Below are 15,670 nucleotides of genomic sequence, written 5' to 3'. Positions count from 1 at the left end.
TTGTCCCCTTGTACCTGCCTCTCTGTACCTGCACCCCTGTGCCTGCCTCTCTGTACCTGTCCCCCTGTACCTGTGCCTGCCTCTCTGTACCTGTCCCCCTGTACCTGCCCCCCTTGCGCCTGCCCCCTTGTGCCTGTCCCCCTGTACCTGCCCCCTGTGCCTGTCTCTCTGTACCTGTCCCCCTGTACCTGTCCCCCTGCGCCTGCCCCCTTGTGCCTGCCTCTCAGTACCTGTCCCCCTGCGCCTTCCCCCTGTACCAGCCCCCCCTGTGCCTGCCTCTCTGTACCTGTCCCCCTGCGCCTGCCCCCTGTACCTGCCCCCCCCTGTGCCTGCCCCCCAGTACCTGCCCCCCTGTACCTGTGCCTGCCTCTCTGTACCTGCCCCCCTGTGCCTGCCCCCCTGTACCTGTCCCCCTGCGCCTGCCTCCTTGTGCCTGCCCCCCCTGTACCTGTCCCCCTGTACCTGCCCCCCTGTGCCTGTCCCCCTGTACCTGCCCCCCTGTGCCTGCCCCCCTGTACCTGCCCCCCTGCGCCTGCCCCCTTGTGCCTGCCCCCCCTGTACCTGTCCCCCTGTACCAGCCCCCCTGTGCCTGTCCCCCTGTACCTGCCCCATGTACCTGTCTCCCTGTACCTGTGCCTGCCTCTCTGTACCTGCCCCCTGTACCTGTCCCCCTGTACCTGCCTCTCTGTACCTGTCCCCCTGTGCCTGCCTCTCTGTACCTGTCCCCGTGTGCCTGCCTCTCTGTACCTGTCCCCCTGTGCCTGCCTCTCTGTACCTGCCCCCCTGTACCTGCCCCCCTGTACCTGCCTCTCTGTACCTGTCCCTCTGTGCCTGCCCCCCTGTACCTGCCCCCCTGTACCTACCCCCCTGTACCTGCCTCTCTGTACCTGCCCCCCTGCGCCTGCCCCCTGTACCTGCCTCTCTGTACCTGTCCCCCTGTACCTGCCTCTCTGTACCTGTCCCCCTGTACCTGCCCCCCTGTACCTGCCTCTCTGTACCTGCCTCTCTGTACCTGCCCCCCTGTACCTGCCCCCCTGTACCTGCCTCTCTGTACCTGTCCCTCTGTGCCTGCCTCTATGTACCTGCCCCCCTGTACCTGCCCCCCTGTACCTGCCTCTCTGTACCTGCCCCCCTGTACCTGCCTCTCTGTACCAGCCCCCCTGCGCCTGCCTCTCTGTACCTGCCCCCCTGTACCTGCCTCTCTGTACCTGCCCCCCTGTACCTGCCCCCCTGTACCTGCCTCTCTGTACCTGCCCCCCTGTACCTGCCTCTCTGTACCTGTCCCCCTGTACCTGCCTCTCTGTACCTGCCCCCCTGCGCCTGCCCCTCTGTACCTGCCTCTCTGTACCTGTCCCCCTGTACCTGCCCCCCTGTACCTGTCCCCCTGTACCTGCCTCTCTGTACCTGTCCCCTTGCGCCTGCCCCCTTGCGCCTGCCCCCTTGTGCCTGCCTCTCTGTACCTGCCCCCCTGTACCTGCCCCCCTGTACCTGCCTCTCTGTACCTGCCCCCCTGTACCTGCCCCCCTGTACCTGCCTCTCTGTACCTGCCCCCCTGTACCTGCCCCCTTGTGCCTGCCTCTCTGTACCTGCCCCCCTGTACCTGTCCCCCTGTACCTGCCCCCCTGTACCTGCCCCCCTGTACCTGCCTCTCTGTACCTGCCCCCCTGTACCTGCCCCCCTGTACCTGCCTCTCTGTACCTGCCCCCCTGCGCCTGCCCCCTTGTACCTGCCTCTCTGTACCTGACCCCCTGTACCTGCCTCTCTGTACCTGCCCCCCTGTACCTGCCCCCCTGTACCTGCCTCTCTGTACCTGCCTCCCTGCGCCTGCCCCCTTGTACCTGCCCCCCTGTACCTGCCCCCCTGTACCTGCCTCTCTGTACCTGCCCCCCTGTACCTGCCCCCCTGTACCTGCCCCCCTGTACCTGCCTCTCTGTACCTGCCCCCCTGCGCCTGCCCCCCTGTACCTGCCTCTCTGTACCTGCCCCCCTGTACCTGCCCCCTTGTGTCTGCCTCTCTGTACCTGCCCCCCTGTACCTGCCCCCCTGTACCTGTCCCCCTGTACCTGTCCCCCTGTACCTGCCCCCCTGTACCTGCCTCTCTGTACCTGCCCCCCTGTACCTGCCTCTCTGTACCTGCCCACTGTACCTGCCTCTCTGTACCTGCCCCCAGTACCTGCCTCTCTGTACCTGCCCCCCTGTACCTGCCCCCCTGTACCTGCCTCTCTGTACCTGCCCCCCTGCGCCTGCCCCCTTGTGCCTGCCTCTCTGTACCTGCCCCCCTGTACCTGCCCCCCTGTACCTGCCCCCCTGCGCCTGCCCCCTTTTACCTGCCTCTCTGTACCTGCCCCCCTGTACCTGCCCCCCTGTACCTGCCTCTCTGTACCTGCCCCCCTGTACCTGCCCCCCTGTACCTGCCTCTCTGTACCTGCCCCCCTGCGCCTGCCTCTCTGTACCTGCCCCCCTGTACCTGCCCCCCTGTACCTGCCCCCCTGCGCCTGCCCCCTTGTACCTGCCTCTCTGTACCTGCCCCCCTGTACCTGCCTCTCTGTACCTGCCCCCCTGTACCTGCCTCTCTGTACCTGCCCCCCTGTACCTGCCTCTCTGTACCTGCCCCCCTGTACCTGCCCCCCTGTACCTGCCTCTCTGTACCTGCCCCCCTGTACCTGCCCCCCTGTACCTGCCTCTCTGTACCTGCCCCCCTGTACCTGCCCCCCTGTACCTGCCCCCCTGTACCTGCCTCTCTGTACCTGCCCCCCTGTACCTGCCCCCCTGTACCTGCCCCCCTGTACCTGCCCCCCGTACCTGCCTCTCTGTACCTGCCCCCCTGTACCTGCCCCCCTGTACCTGCCTCTCTGTACCTGCCCCCCTGTACCTGCCCCCCTGTACCTGCCTCCCTGTACCTGCCCCCCGTACCTGCCTCTCTGTACCTGCCCCCCTGTACCTGCCCCCCTGTACCTGCCTCTCTGTACCTGCCCCCCTGCGCCTGCCCCCTTGTGCCTGCCTCTCTGTACCTGCCCCCCTGTACCTGCCCCCCTGTACCTGCCCCCCTGCGCCTGCCCCCTTTTACCTGCCTCTCTGTACCTGCCCCCCTGTACCTGCCCCCCTGTACCTGCCTCTCTGTACCTGCCCCCCTGTACCTGCCCCCCTGTACCTGCCTCTCTGTACCTGCCCCCCTGCGCCTGCCTCTCTGTACCTGCCCCCCTGCGCCTGCCCCCTTGTACCTGCCTCTCTGTACCTGCCCCCCTGTACCTGCCTCTCTGTACCTGCCCCCCTGTACCTGCCTCTCTGTACCTGCCCCCCTGTACCTGCCTCTCTGTACCTGCCCCCCTGTACCTGCCCCCCTGTACCTGCCTCTCTGTACCTGCCCCCCTGTACCTGCCCCCCTGTACCTGCCTCTCTGTACCTGCCCCCCTGTACCTGCCCCCCTGTACCTGCCTCCCTGTACCTGCCCCCCTGTACCTGCCTCCCTGTACCTGCCCCCCTGTACCTGCCCCCCTGTACCTGCCCCCCTGTACCTGCCATTCTGTACCTGCCCCCCTGTACCTGTCCCCCTATACCGGCCTCTCTGTACCTGCCTCTCTGTACCTGTCCCCCTGTACCTGCCTCTCTGTGCCTGCCTCTCTGTACCTGCCTCTCTGTACCTGCCCCCCTGTACCGGCCTCTCTGTACCTGCCCCCCTGTACCTGTCCCCCTGTACCGGCCTCTCTGTACCTGTCCCCCTGTACCTGCCTCTCTGTACCTGCCCCCCTGTACCTGTCCCCCTGTACCTGCCTCTCTGTACCTGCCTCTCTGTACCTGTCCCCCTGTACCTGTCCCCCTGTACCTGCCCCCCTGTACCTGCCTCTCTGTACCTGCCCCCCTTTACCTGCCCCCCTGTACCTGCCCCCCTGTACCTGCCTCTCTGTACCTGCCCCCCTGTACCTGCCCCCCTGTACCTGCCTCTCTGTACCTGCCCCCCTGTACCTGCCCCCCTGTACCTGCCCCCCTGTACCTGCCCCCCTGTATCTGCCTCTCTGTACCTGCCCCCCTGTACCTGCCCCCCTGTACCTGCCTCTCTGTACCTGCCCCCCTGTACCTGCCCCCCTGTACCTGCCTCTCTGTACCTGCCCCCCTGTACCTGCCCCCCTGTACCTGCCTCTCTGTACCTGCCCCCCTGTACCTGCCTCTCTGTACCTGCCCCCCTGTACCTGCCCCCCTGTACCTGCCTCTCTGTACCTGCCCCCCTGTACCTGCCCCCCTGTACCTGCCCCCCTGTACCTGCCTCTCTGTACCTGCCTCTCTGTACCTGCCCCCCTGTACCTGCCCCCTGTACCTGCCTCTCTGTACCTGCCCCCTGTACCTGCTCCCCTGTACCTGCCTCTCTGTACCTGCCCCCCTGTACCTGCCCCCCTGTACCTGCCTCTCTGTACCTGCCCCCCTGTACCTGCCCCCCTGTACCTGCCTCTCTTTACCTGCCCCCCTGTACCTGCCTCTCTGTACCTGCCCCCCTGTACCTGCCCCCCTGTACCTGCCTCTCTGTACCTGCCCCCCTGTACCTGCCCCCCTGTACCTGACCCCCTGTACCTGCCTCTCTGTACCTGCCCCCCTGTACCTGCCCCCCTGTACCTGCCTCTCTGTACCTGCCCCCCTGTACCTGCCCCCCTGTACCTGCCTCTCTGTACCTGCCCCCCTGTACCTGCCTCTCTGTACCTGCCTCTCTGTACCTGCACCCCTGTACCTGCCCCCTTGTGCCTGCCTCTCTGTACCTGCCCCCCTGTACCTGCCCCCCTGTACCTGTCCCCCTGTACCTGCCTCTCTGTACCTGCCCCCCTGTACCTGCCTCTCTGTACCTGCCCCCCTGTACCTGCCCCCCTGTACCTGCCTCTCTGTACCTGCCTCTCTGTACCTGCCCCCCTGTACCTGCCTCTCTGTACCTGCCTCTCTGTACCTGCCCCCCTGTACCTGCCTCTCTGTACCTGCCTCTCTGTACCTGCCTCTCTGTACCTGCCCCCCTGTACCTGCCTCTCTGTACCTGCCCCCCTGTACCTGCCTCTCTGTACCTGCCTCTCTGTACCTGCCCCCCTGTACCTGCCCCCCTGTACCTGCCTCTCTGTACCTGCCCCCCTGTACCTGCCTCTCTGTACCTGTCCCCCTGTACCTGCCCCCCTGTACCTGCCTCTCTGCACCTGCCCCCCTGCGCCTGCCCCCCTGCGCCTGCCCCCCTGTACCTGCCCCCCTGTACCTGTCCCCCTGTACCTGCCCCCCTGTACCTGCCTCTCTGTACCTGCCCCCCTGTGCCTGCCCCCCTGTACCTGCCTCTCTGTACCTGCCCCCCTGTACCTGCCCCCCTGTACCTGCCTCTCTGTACCTGCCCCCCTGTACCTGCCCCCCTGTACCTGCCTCTCTGTACCTGCCCCCCTGTACCTGCCCCCCTGTACCTGCCTCTCTGTACCTGCCCCCCTGTGCCTGCCCCCCTGTACCTGCCTCTCTGTACCTGCCCCCCTGTACCTGCCCCCCTGTACCTGCCTCTCTGTACCTGCCCCCCTGTACCTGCCCCCCTGTACCTGCCTCTCTGTACCTGCCCCCCTGCGCCTGCCCCCTTGTGCCTGCCTCTCTGTACCTGCCCCCCTGTGCCTGCCCCCCTGTACCTGCCTCTCTGTACCTGCCCCCCTGTACCTGCCCCCCTGTACCTGCCTCTCTGTACCTGCCCCCCTGTACCTGCCCCCCTGTACCTGCCCCCCTGTACCTGCCCCCCTGTACCTGCCTCTCTGTACCTGTCCCCCTGTACCTGCCCCCCTGTACCTGCCTCTCTGTACCTGCCCCCCTGCGCCTGCCCCCTTGTGCCTGCCCCCCTGTACCTGCCCCCCTGTACCTGCCCCCCTGCGCCTGCCCCCTTGTGCCTGCCCCCCTGTACCTGCCTCTCTGTACCTGCCCCCCTGCGCCTGCCCCCTTGTGCCTGCCCCCCTGTGCCTGCCCCCCTGTACCTGCCCCCCTGTACCTGCCCCCCTGTACCTGCCTCTCTGTACCTGTCCCCCTGTACCTGCCCCCCTGTACCTGCCTCTCTGTACCTGCCCCCCTGCGCCTGCCCCCTTGTGCCTGCCCCCCTGTACCTGCCTCTCTGTACCTGCCCCCCTGCGCCTGCCCCCTTGTGCCTGCCCCCCTGTACCTGCCTCTCTGTACCTGTCCCCCTGTACCTGCCCCCCTGTACCTGCCTCTCTGTACCTGCCCCCCTGCGCCTGCCCCCTTGTGCCTGCCCCCCTGTACCTGCCTCTCTGTACCTGTCCCCCTGTACCTGCCGCCCTGCGCCTGCCCCCCGTACCTGCCCCCCTGTACCTGCCCCCTGCACCTGCCCCCCTGTACCTGCCTCTCTGTACCTGCCCCCCTGTACCTGCCCCCCTGTACCTGCCTCTCTGTACCTGCCCCCCTGTACCTACCCCCCTGTACCTGCCTCTCTGTACCTGCCCCCCTGCGCCTGCCTCTCTGTACCTGCCCCCCTGCGCCTGCCCCCTTGTACCTGCCTCTCTGTACCTGCCCCCCTGTACCTGCCTCTCTGTACCTGCCCCCCTGTACCTGCCTCTCTGTACCTGCCCCCCTGTACCTGCCTCTCTGTACCTGCCCCCCTGTACCTGCCCCCCTGTACCTGCCTCTCTGTACCTGCCCCCCTGTACCTGCCCCCCTGTACCTGCCTCTCTGTACCTGCCCCCCTGTACCTGCCCCCCTGTACCTGCCTCCCTGTACCTGCCCCCCTGTACCTGCCTCCCTGTACCTGCCCCCCTGTACCTGCCCCCCTGTACCTGCCCCCCTGTACCTGCCATTCTGTACCTGCCCCCCTGTACCTGTCCCCCTATACCGGCCTCTCTGTACCTGCCTCTCTGTACCTGTCCCCCTGTACCTGCCTCTCTGTGCCTGCCTCTCTGTACCTGCCTCTCTGTACCTGCCCCCCTGTACCGGCCTCTCTGTACCTGCCCCCCTGTACCTGTCCCCCTGTACCGGCCTCTCTGTACCTGTCCCCCTGTACCTGCCTCTCTGTACCTGCCCCCCTGTACCTGTCCCCCTGTACCTGCCTCTCTGTACCTGCCTCTCTGTACCTGTCCCCCTGTACCTGTCCCCCTGTACCTGCCCCCCTGTACCTGCCTCTCTGTACCTGCCCCCCTTTACCTGCCCCCCTGTACCTGCCCCCCTGTACCTGCCTCTCTGTACCTGCCCCCCTGTACCTGCCCCCCTGTACCTGCCTCTCTGTACCTGCCCCCCTGTACCTGCCCCCCTGTACCTGCCCCCCTGTACCTGCCCCCCTGTATCTGCCTCTCTGTACCTGCCCCCCTGTACCTGCCCCCCTGTACCTGCCTCTCTGTACCTGCCCCCCTGTACCTGCCCCCCTGTACCTGCCTCTCTGTACCTGCCCCCCTGTACCTGCCCCCCTGTACCTGCCTCTCTGTACCTGCCCCCCTGTACCTGCCTCTCTGTACCTGCCCCCCTGTACCTGCCCCCCTGTACCTGCCTCTCTGTACCTGCCCCCCTGTACCTGCCCCCCTGTACCTGCCCCCCTGTACCTGCCTCTCTGTACCTGCCTCTCTGTACCTGCCCCCCTGTACCTGCCCCCTGTACCTGCCTCTCTGTACCTGCCCCCTGTACCTGCTCCCCTGTACCTGCCTCTCTGTACCTGCCCCCCTGTACCTGCCCCCCTGTACCTGCCTCTCTGTACCTGCCCCCCTGTACCTGCCCCCCTGTACCTGCCTCTCTTTACCTGCCCCCCTGTACCTGCCTCTCTGTACCTGCCCCCCTGTACCTGCCCCCCTGTACCTGCCTCTCTGTACCTGCCCCCCTGTACCTGCCCCCCTGTACCTGACCCCCTGTACCTGCCTCTCTGTACCTGCCCCCCTGTACCTGCCCCCCTGTACCTGCCTCTCTGTACCTGCCCCCCTGTACCTGCCCCCCTGTACCTGCCTCTCTGTACCTGCCCCCCTGTACCTGCCCCCCTGTACCTGCCCCCCTGTACCTGCCTCTCTGTACCTGCCTCTCTGTACCTGCCCCCCTGTACCTGCCTCTCTGTACCTGCCTCTCTGTACCTGCCCCCCTGTACCTGCCCCCCTGTACCTGCCTCTCTGTACCTGCCTCTCTGTACCTGCCCCCCTGTACCTGCCTCTCTGTACCTGCCCCTCTGTACCTGCCTCTCTGTACCTGCCTCTCTGTACCTGCCCCCCTGTACCTGCCCCCCTGTACCTGCCTCTCTGTACCTGCCCCCCTGTACCTGCCCCCCTGTACCTGCCTCTCTGTACCTGCCTCTCTGTACCTGCCCCCCTGTACCTGCCTCTCTGTACCTGCCTCTCTGTACCTGCCCCCCTGTACCTGCCCCCCTGTACCTGCCTCTCTGTACCTGCCTCTCTGTACCTGCCCCCCTGTACCTGCCTCTCTGTACCTGCCCCCCTGTACCTGCCTCTCTGTACCTGCCTCTCTGTACCTGCCCCCCTGTACCTGCCCCCCTGTACCTGCCTCTCTGTACCTGCCCCCCTGTACCTGCCTCTCTGTACCTGTCCCCCTGTACCTGCCCCCCTGTACCTGCCTCTCTGCACCTGCCCCCCTGCGCCTGCCCCCCTGCGCCTGCCCCCCTGTACCTGCCCCCCTGTACCTGTCCCCCTGTACCTGCCCCCCTGTACCTGCCTCTCTGTACCTGCCCCCCTGTGCCTGCCCCCCTGTACCTGCCTCTCTGTACCTGCCCCCCTGTACCTGCCCCCCTGTACCTGCCTCTCTGTACCTGCCCCCCTGTACCTGCCCCCCTGTACCTGCCTCTCTGTACCTGCCCCCCTGTACCTGCCCCCCTGTACCTGCCTCTCTGTACCTGCCCCCCTGTGCCTGCCCCCCTGTACCTGCCTCTCTGTACCTGCCCCCCTGTACCTGCCCCCCTGTACCTGCCTCTCTGTACCTGCCCCCCTGTACCTGCCCCCCTGTACCTGCCTCTCTGTACCTGCCCCCCTGCGCCTGCCCCCTTGTGCCTGCCTCTCTGTACCTGCCCCCCTGTGCCTGCCCCCCTGTACCTGCCTCTCTGTACCTGCCCCCCTGTACCTGCCCCCCTGTACCTGCCTCTCTGTACCTGCCCCCCTGTACCTGCCCCCCTGTACCTGCCCCCCTGTACCTGCCTCTCTGTACCTGTCCCCCTGTACCTGCCCCCCTGTACCTGCCTCTCTGTACCTGCCCCCCTGCGCCTGCCCCCTTGTGCCTGCCCCCCTGTACCTGCCCCCCTGTACCTGCCCCCCTGTACCTGCCCCCCTGCGCCTGCCCCCTTGTGCCTGCCCCCCTGTACCTGCCTCTCTGTACCTGCCCCCCTGCGCCTGCCCCCTTGTGCCTGCCCCCCTGTGCCTGCCCCCCTGTACCTGCCCCCCTGTACCTGCCCCCCTGTACCTGCCTCTCTGTACCTGTCCCCCTGTACCTGCCCCCCTGTACCTGCCTCTCTGTACCTGCCCCCCTGCGCCTGCCCCCTTGTGCCTGCCCCCCTGTACCTGCCTCTCTGTACCTGCCCCCCTGCGCCTGCCCCCTTGTGCCTGCCCCCCTGTACCTGCCTCTCTGTACCTGTCCCCCTGTACCTGCCCCCCTGTACCTGCCTCTCTGTACCTGCCCCCCTGCGCCTGCCCCCTTGTGCCTGCCCCCCTGTACCTGCCTCTCTGTACCTGTCCCCCTGTACCTGCCGCCCTGCGCCTGCCCCCCGTACCTGCCCCCCTGTACCTGCCCCCCTGCACCTGCCCCCCTGTACCTGCCTCTCTGTACCTGCCCCCCTGTACCTGCCCCCCTGTACCTGCCTCTCTGTACCTGCCCCCCTGTACCTACCCCCCTGTACCTGCCTCTCTGTACCTGCCCCCCTGCGCCTGCCTCTCTGTACCTGCCCCCCTGCGCCTGCCCCCTTGTACCTGCCTCTCTGTACCTGCCCCCCTGTACCTGCCTCTCTGTACCTGCCCCCCTGTACCTGCCTCTCTGTACCTGCCCCCCTGTACCTGCCTCTCTGTACCTGCCCCCCTGTACCTGCCCCCCTGTACCTGCCTCTCTGTACCTGCCCCCCTGTACCTGCCCCCCTGTACCTGCCTCTCTGTACCTGCCCCCCTGTACCTGCCCCCCTGTACCTGCCTCCCTGTACCTGCCCCCCTGTACCTGCCTCCCTGTACCTGACCCCTGTACCTGCCCCCCTGTACCTGCCCCCCTGTACCTGCCATTCTGTACCTGCCCCCCTGTACCTGTCCCCCTATACCGGCCTCTCTGTACCTGCCTCTCTGTACCTGTCCCCCTGTACCTGCCTCTCTGTGCCTGCCTCTCTGTACCTGCCTCTCTGTACCTGCCCCCCTGTACCGGCCTCTCTGTACCTGCCCCCCTGTACCTGTCCCCCTGTACCGGCCTCTCTGTACCTGTCCCCCTGTACCTGCCTCTCTGTACCTGCCCCCCTGTACCTGTCCCCCTGTACCTGCCTCTCTGTACCTGCCTCTCTGTACCTGTCCCCCTGTACCTGTCCCCCTGTACCTGCCCCCCTGTACCTGCCTCTCTGTACCTGCCCCCCTTTACCTGCCCCCCTGTACCTGCCCCCCTGTACCTGCCTCTCTGTACCTGCCCCCCTGTACCTGCCCCCCTGTACCTGCCTCTCTGTACCTGCCCCCCTGTACCTGCCCCCCTGTACCTGCCCCCCTGTACCTGCCCCCCTGTATCTGCCTCTCTGTACCTGCCCCCCTGTACCTGCCCCCCTGTACCTGCCTCTCTGTACCTGCCCCCCTGTACCTGCCCCCCTGTACCTGCCTCTCTGTACCTGCCCCCCTGTACCTGCCCCCCTGTACCTGCCTCTCTGTACCTGCCCCCCTGTACCTGCCTCTCTGTACCTGCCCCCCTGTACCTGCCCCCCTGTACCTGCCTCTCTGTACCTGCCCCCCTGTACCTGCCCCCCTGTACCTGCCCCCCTGTACCTGCCTCTCTGTACCTGCCTCTCTGTACCTGCCCCCCTGTACCTGCCCCCTGTACCTGCCTCTCTGTACCTGCCCCCTGTACCTGCTCCCCTGTACCTGCCTCTCTGTACCTGCCCCCCTGTACCTGCCCCCCTGTACCTGCCTCTCTGTACCTGCCCCCCTGTACCTGCCCCCCTGTACCTGCCTCTCTTTACCTGCCCCCCTGTACCTGCCTCTCTGTACCTGCCCCCCTGTACCTGCCCCCCTGTACCTGCCTCTCTGTACCTGCCCCCCTGTACCTGCCCCCCTGTACCTGACCCCCTGTACCTGCCTCTCTGTACCTGCCCCCCTGTACCTGCCCCCCTGTACCTGCCTCTCTGTACCTGCCCCCCTGTACCTGCCCCCCTGTACCTGCCCCCCTGTACCTGCCCCCCTGTATCTGCCTCTCTGTACCTGCCCCCCTGTACCTGCCCCCCTGTACCTGCCTCTCTGTACCTGCCCCCCTGTACCTGCCCCCCTGTACCTGCCTCTCTGTACCTGCCCCCCTGTACCTGCCCCCCTGTACCTGCCTCTCTGTACCTGCCCCCCTGTACCTGCCTCTCTGTACCTGCCCCCCTGTACCTGCCCCCCTGTACCTGCCTCTCTGTACCTGCCCCCCTGTACCTGCCCCCCTGTACCTGCCCCCCTGTACCTGCCTCTCTGTACCTGCCTCTCTGTACCTGCCCCCCTGTACCTGCCCCCTGTACCTGCCTCTCTGTACCTGCCCCCTGTACCTGCTCCCCTGTACCTGCCTCTCTGTACCTGCCCCCCTGTACCTGCCCCCCTGTACCTGCCTCTCTGTACCTGCCCCCCTGTACCTGCCCCCCTGTACCTGCCTCTCTTTACCTGCCCCCCTGTACCTGCCTCTCTGTACCTGCCCCCCTGTACCTGCCCCCCTGTACCTGCCTCTCTGTACCTGCCCCCCTGTACCTGCCCCCCTGTACCTGACCCCCTGTACCTGCCTCTCTGTACCTGCCCCCCTGTACCTGCCCCCCTGTACCTGCCTCTCTGTACCTGCCCCCCTGTACCTGCCCCCCTGTACCTGCCTCTCTGTACCTGCCCCCCTGTACCTGCCTCTCTGTACCTGCCTCTCTGTACCTGCACCCCTGTACCTGCCCCCTTGTGCCTGCCTCTCTGTACCTGCCCCCCTGTACCTGTCCCCCTGTACCTGCCTCTCTGTACCTGCCCCCCTGTACCTGCCTCTCTGTACCTGCCCCCCTGTACCTGCCCCCCTGTACCTGCCTCTCTGTACCTGCCTCTCTGTACCTGCCCCCCTGTACCTGCCTCTCTGTACCTGCCTCTCTGTACCTGCCCCCCTGTACCTGCCCCCCTGTACCTGCCTCTCTGTACCTGCCCCCCTGTACCTGCCTCTCTGTACCTGCCCCCCTGTACCTGCCTCTCTGTACCTGCCTCTCTGTACCTGCCCCCCTGTACCTGCCCCCCTGTACCTGCCTCTCTGTACCTGCCCCCCTGTACCTGCCTCTCTGTACCTGTCCCCCTGTACCTGCCCCCCTGTACCTGCCTCTCTGCACCTGCCCCCCTGCGCCTGCCCCCCTGCGCCTGCCCCCCTGTACCTGCCCCCCTGTACCTGTCCCCCTGTACCTGCCCCCCTGTACCTGCCTCTCTGTACCTGCCCCCCTGTACCTGCCCCCCTGTACCTGCCTCTCTGTACCTGCCCCCCTGTACCTGCCTCTCTGTACCTGCCCCCCTGTACCTGCCCCCCTGTACCTGCCTCTCTGTACCTGCCCCCCTGTACCTGCCCCCCTGTACCTGCCCCCCTGTACCTGCCTCTCTGTACCTGCCTCTCTGTACCTGCCCCCCTGTACCTGCCCCCTGTACCTGCCTCTCTGTACCTGCCCCCTGTACCTGCTCCCCTGTACCTGCCTCTCTGTACCTGCCCCCCTGTACCTGCCCCCCTGTACCTGCCTCTCTGTACCTGCCCCCCTGTACCTGCCCCCCTGTACCTGCCTCTCTTTACCTGCCCCCCTGTACCTGCCTCTCTGTACCTGCCCCCCTGTACCTGCCCCCCTGTACCTGCCTCTCTGTACCTGCCCCCCTGTACCTGCCCCCCTGTACCTGACCCCCTGTACCTGCCTCTCTGTACCTGCCCCCCTGTACCTGCCCCCCTGTACCTGCCTCTCTGTACCTGCCCCCCTGTACCTGCCCCCCTGTACCTGCCTCTCTGTACCTGCCCCCCTGTACCTGCCTCTCTGTACCTGCCTCTCTGTACCTGCACCCCTGTACCTGCCCCCTTGTGCCTGCCTCTCTGTACCTGCCCCCCTGTACCTGTCCCCCTGTACCTGCCTCTCTGTACCTGCCCCCCTGTACCTGCCTCTCTGTACCTGCCCCCCTGTACCTGCCCCCCTGTACCTGCCTCTCTGTACCTGCCTCTCTGTACCTGCCCCCCTGTACCTGCCTCTCTGTACCTGCCTCTCTGTACCTGCCCCCCTGTACCTGCCCCCCTGTACCTGCCTCTCTGTACCTGCCTCTCTGTACCTGCCCCCCTGTACCTGCCTCTCTGTACCTGCCCCCCTGTACCTGCCTCTCTGTACCTGCCTCTCTGTACCTGCCCCCCTGTACCTGCCCCCCTGTACCTGCCTCTCTGTACCTGCCCCCCTGTACCTGCCTCTCTGTACCTGTCCCCCTGTACCTGCCCCCCTGTACCTGCCTCTCTGCACCTGCCCCCCTGCGCCTGCCCCCCTGCGCCTGCCCCCCTGTACCTGCCCCCCTGTACCTGTCCCCCTGTACCTGCCCCCCTGTACCTGCCTCTCTGTACCTGCCCCCCTGTGCCTGCCCCCCTGTACCTGCCTCTCTGTACCTGCCCCCCTGTACCTGCCCCCCTGTACCTGCCTCTCTGTACCTGCCCCCCTGTACCTGCCCCCCTGTACCTGCCTCTCTGTACCTGCCCCCCTGTACCTGCCCCCCTGTACCTGCCTCTCTGTACCTGCCCCCCTGTGCCTGCCCCCCTGTACCTGCCTCTCTGTACCTGCCCCCCTGTACCTGCCCCCCTGTACCTGCCTCTCTGTACCTGCCCCCCTGTACCTGCCCCCCTGTACCTGCCTCTCTGTACCTGCCCCCCTGCGCCTGCCCCCTTGTGCCTGCCTCTCTGTACCTGCCCCCCTGTGCCTGCCCCCCTGTACCTGCCTCTCTGTACCTGCCCCCCTGTACCTGCCCCCCTGTACCTGCCTCTCTGTACCTGCCCCCCTGTACCTGCCCCCCTGTACCTGCCCCCCTGTACCTGCCCCCCTGTACCTGCCTCTCTGTACCTGTCCCCCTGTACCTGCCCCCCTGTACCTGCCTCTCTGTACCTGCCCCCCTGCGCCTGCCCCCTTGTGCCTGCCCCCCTGTACCTGCCCCCCTGTACCTGCCCCCCTGTACCTGCCCCCCTGCGCCTGCCCCCTTGTGCCTGCCCCCCTGTACCTGCCTCTCTGTACCTGCCCCCCTGCGCCTGCCCCCTTGTGCCTGCCCCCCTGTGCCTGCCCCCCTGTACCTGCCCCCCTGTACCTGCCCCCCTGTACCTGCCTCTCTGTACCTGTCCCCCTGTACCTGCCCCCCTGTACCTGCCTCTCTGTACCTGCCCCCCTGCGCCTGCCCCCTTGTGCCTGCCCCCCTGTACCTGCCTCTCTGTACCTGCCCCCCTGCGCCTGCCCCCTTGTGCCTGCCCCCCTGTACCTGCCTCTCTGTACCTGTCCCCCTGTACCTGCCCCCCTGTACCTGCCTCTCTGTACCTGCCCCCCTGCGCCTGCCCCCTTGTGCCTGCCCCCCTGTACCTGCCTCTCTGTACCTGTCCCCCTGTACCTGCCGCCCTGCGCCTGCCCCCCGTACCTGCCCCCCTGTACCTGCCCCCCTGCACCTGCCCCCCTGTACCTGCCTCTCTGTACCTGCCCCCCTGTACCTGCCCCCCTGTACCTGCCTCTCTGTACCTGCCCCCCTGTACCTACCCCCCTGTACCTGCCTCTCTGTACCTGCCCCCCTGTACCTGCCTCTCTGTACCTGCCCCCCTGCGCCTGCCCCCTTGTTCCTGCCTCTCTATACTTGCCCCCCTGTACCTGCCTCTCTGTACCTGCACCCCTGTACCTGCCCCCTTGTGCCTGCCTCTCTGTACCTGCCCCCCTGTACCTGCCCCCCTGTACCTGTCCCCCTGTACCTGCCTCTCTATACCTGCCCCCCTGTACCTGCCCCCCTGTACCTGCCTCTCTGTACCTGCCCCCCTGTACCTGCCCCCCTGTACCTGCCTCTCTGTACCTGCCTCTCTGTACCTGCCCCCCTGTACCTGCCTCTCTGTACCTGCCTCTCTGTACCTGCCCCCCTGTACCTGCCCCCCTGTACCTGCCTCTCTGTACCTGCCCCCCTGTACCTGCCCCCCTGTACCTGCCTCTCTGTACCTGCCCCCCTGTACCTGCCTCTCTGTACCTGCCTCTTTGTACCTGCCCCCCTGTACCTGCCCCCCTGTACCTGCCCCCCTGTACCTGCCTCTCTGTACCTGCCCCCCTGTACCTGCCTCTCTGTACCTGTCCCCCTGTACCTGCCCCCCTGTACCTGCCTCTCTGTACCTGCCCCCCTGCGCCTGCCCCCCTGCGCCTGCCCCCCTGTACCTGCCCCCCTGTACCTGCCTCTCTGTACCTGTCCCCCTGTACCTGCCCCCCTGTACCTGCCTCTCTGTACCTGTCCCTGCCTCTCTGTACCTGCCCCCCTGCGCCTGCCCCCCTGCGCCTGCCCCCCTGTACCTGCCTCTCTGTA

Source organism: Phyllobates terribilis, unplaced genomic scaffold, assembly GCF_046119375.1.
Source record: "Phyllobates terribilis strain yellow unplaced genomic scaffold, ASM4611937v1 Scaffold_3__8_contigs__length_932513732, whole genome shotgun sequence".
NCBI lineage: Eukaryota > Metazoa > Chordata > Amphibia > Anura > Dendrobatidae > Phyllobates > Phyllobates terribilis.
The sequence above is the reverse complement of the archived record's forward strand: the minus strand, read 5'-3'. Positions refer to the sequence as shown.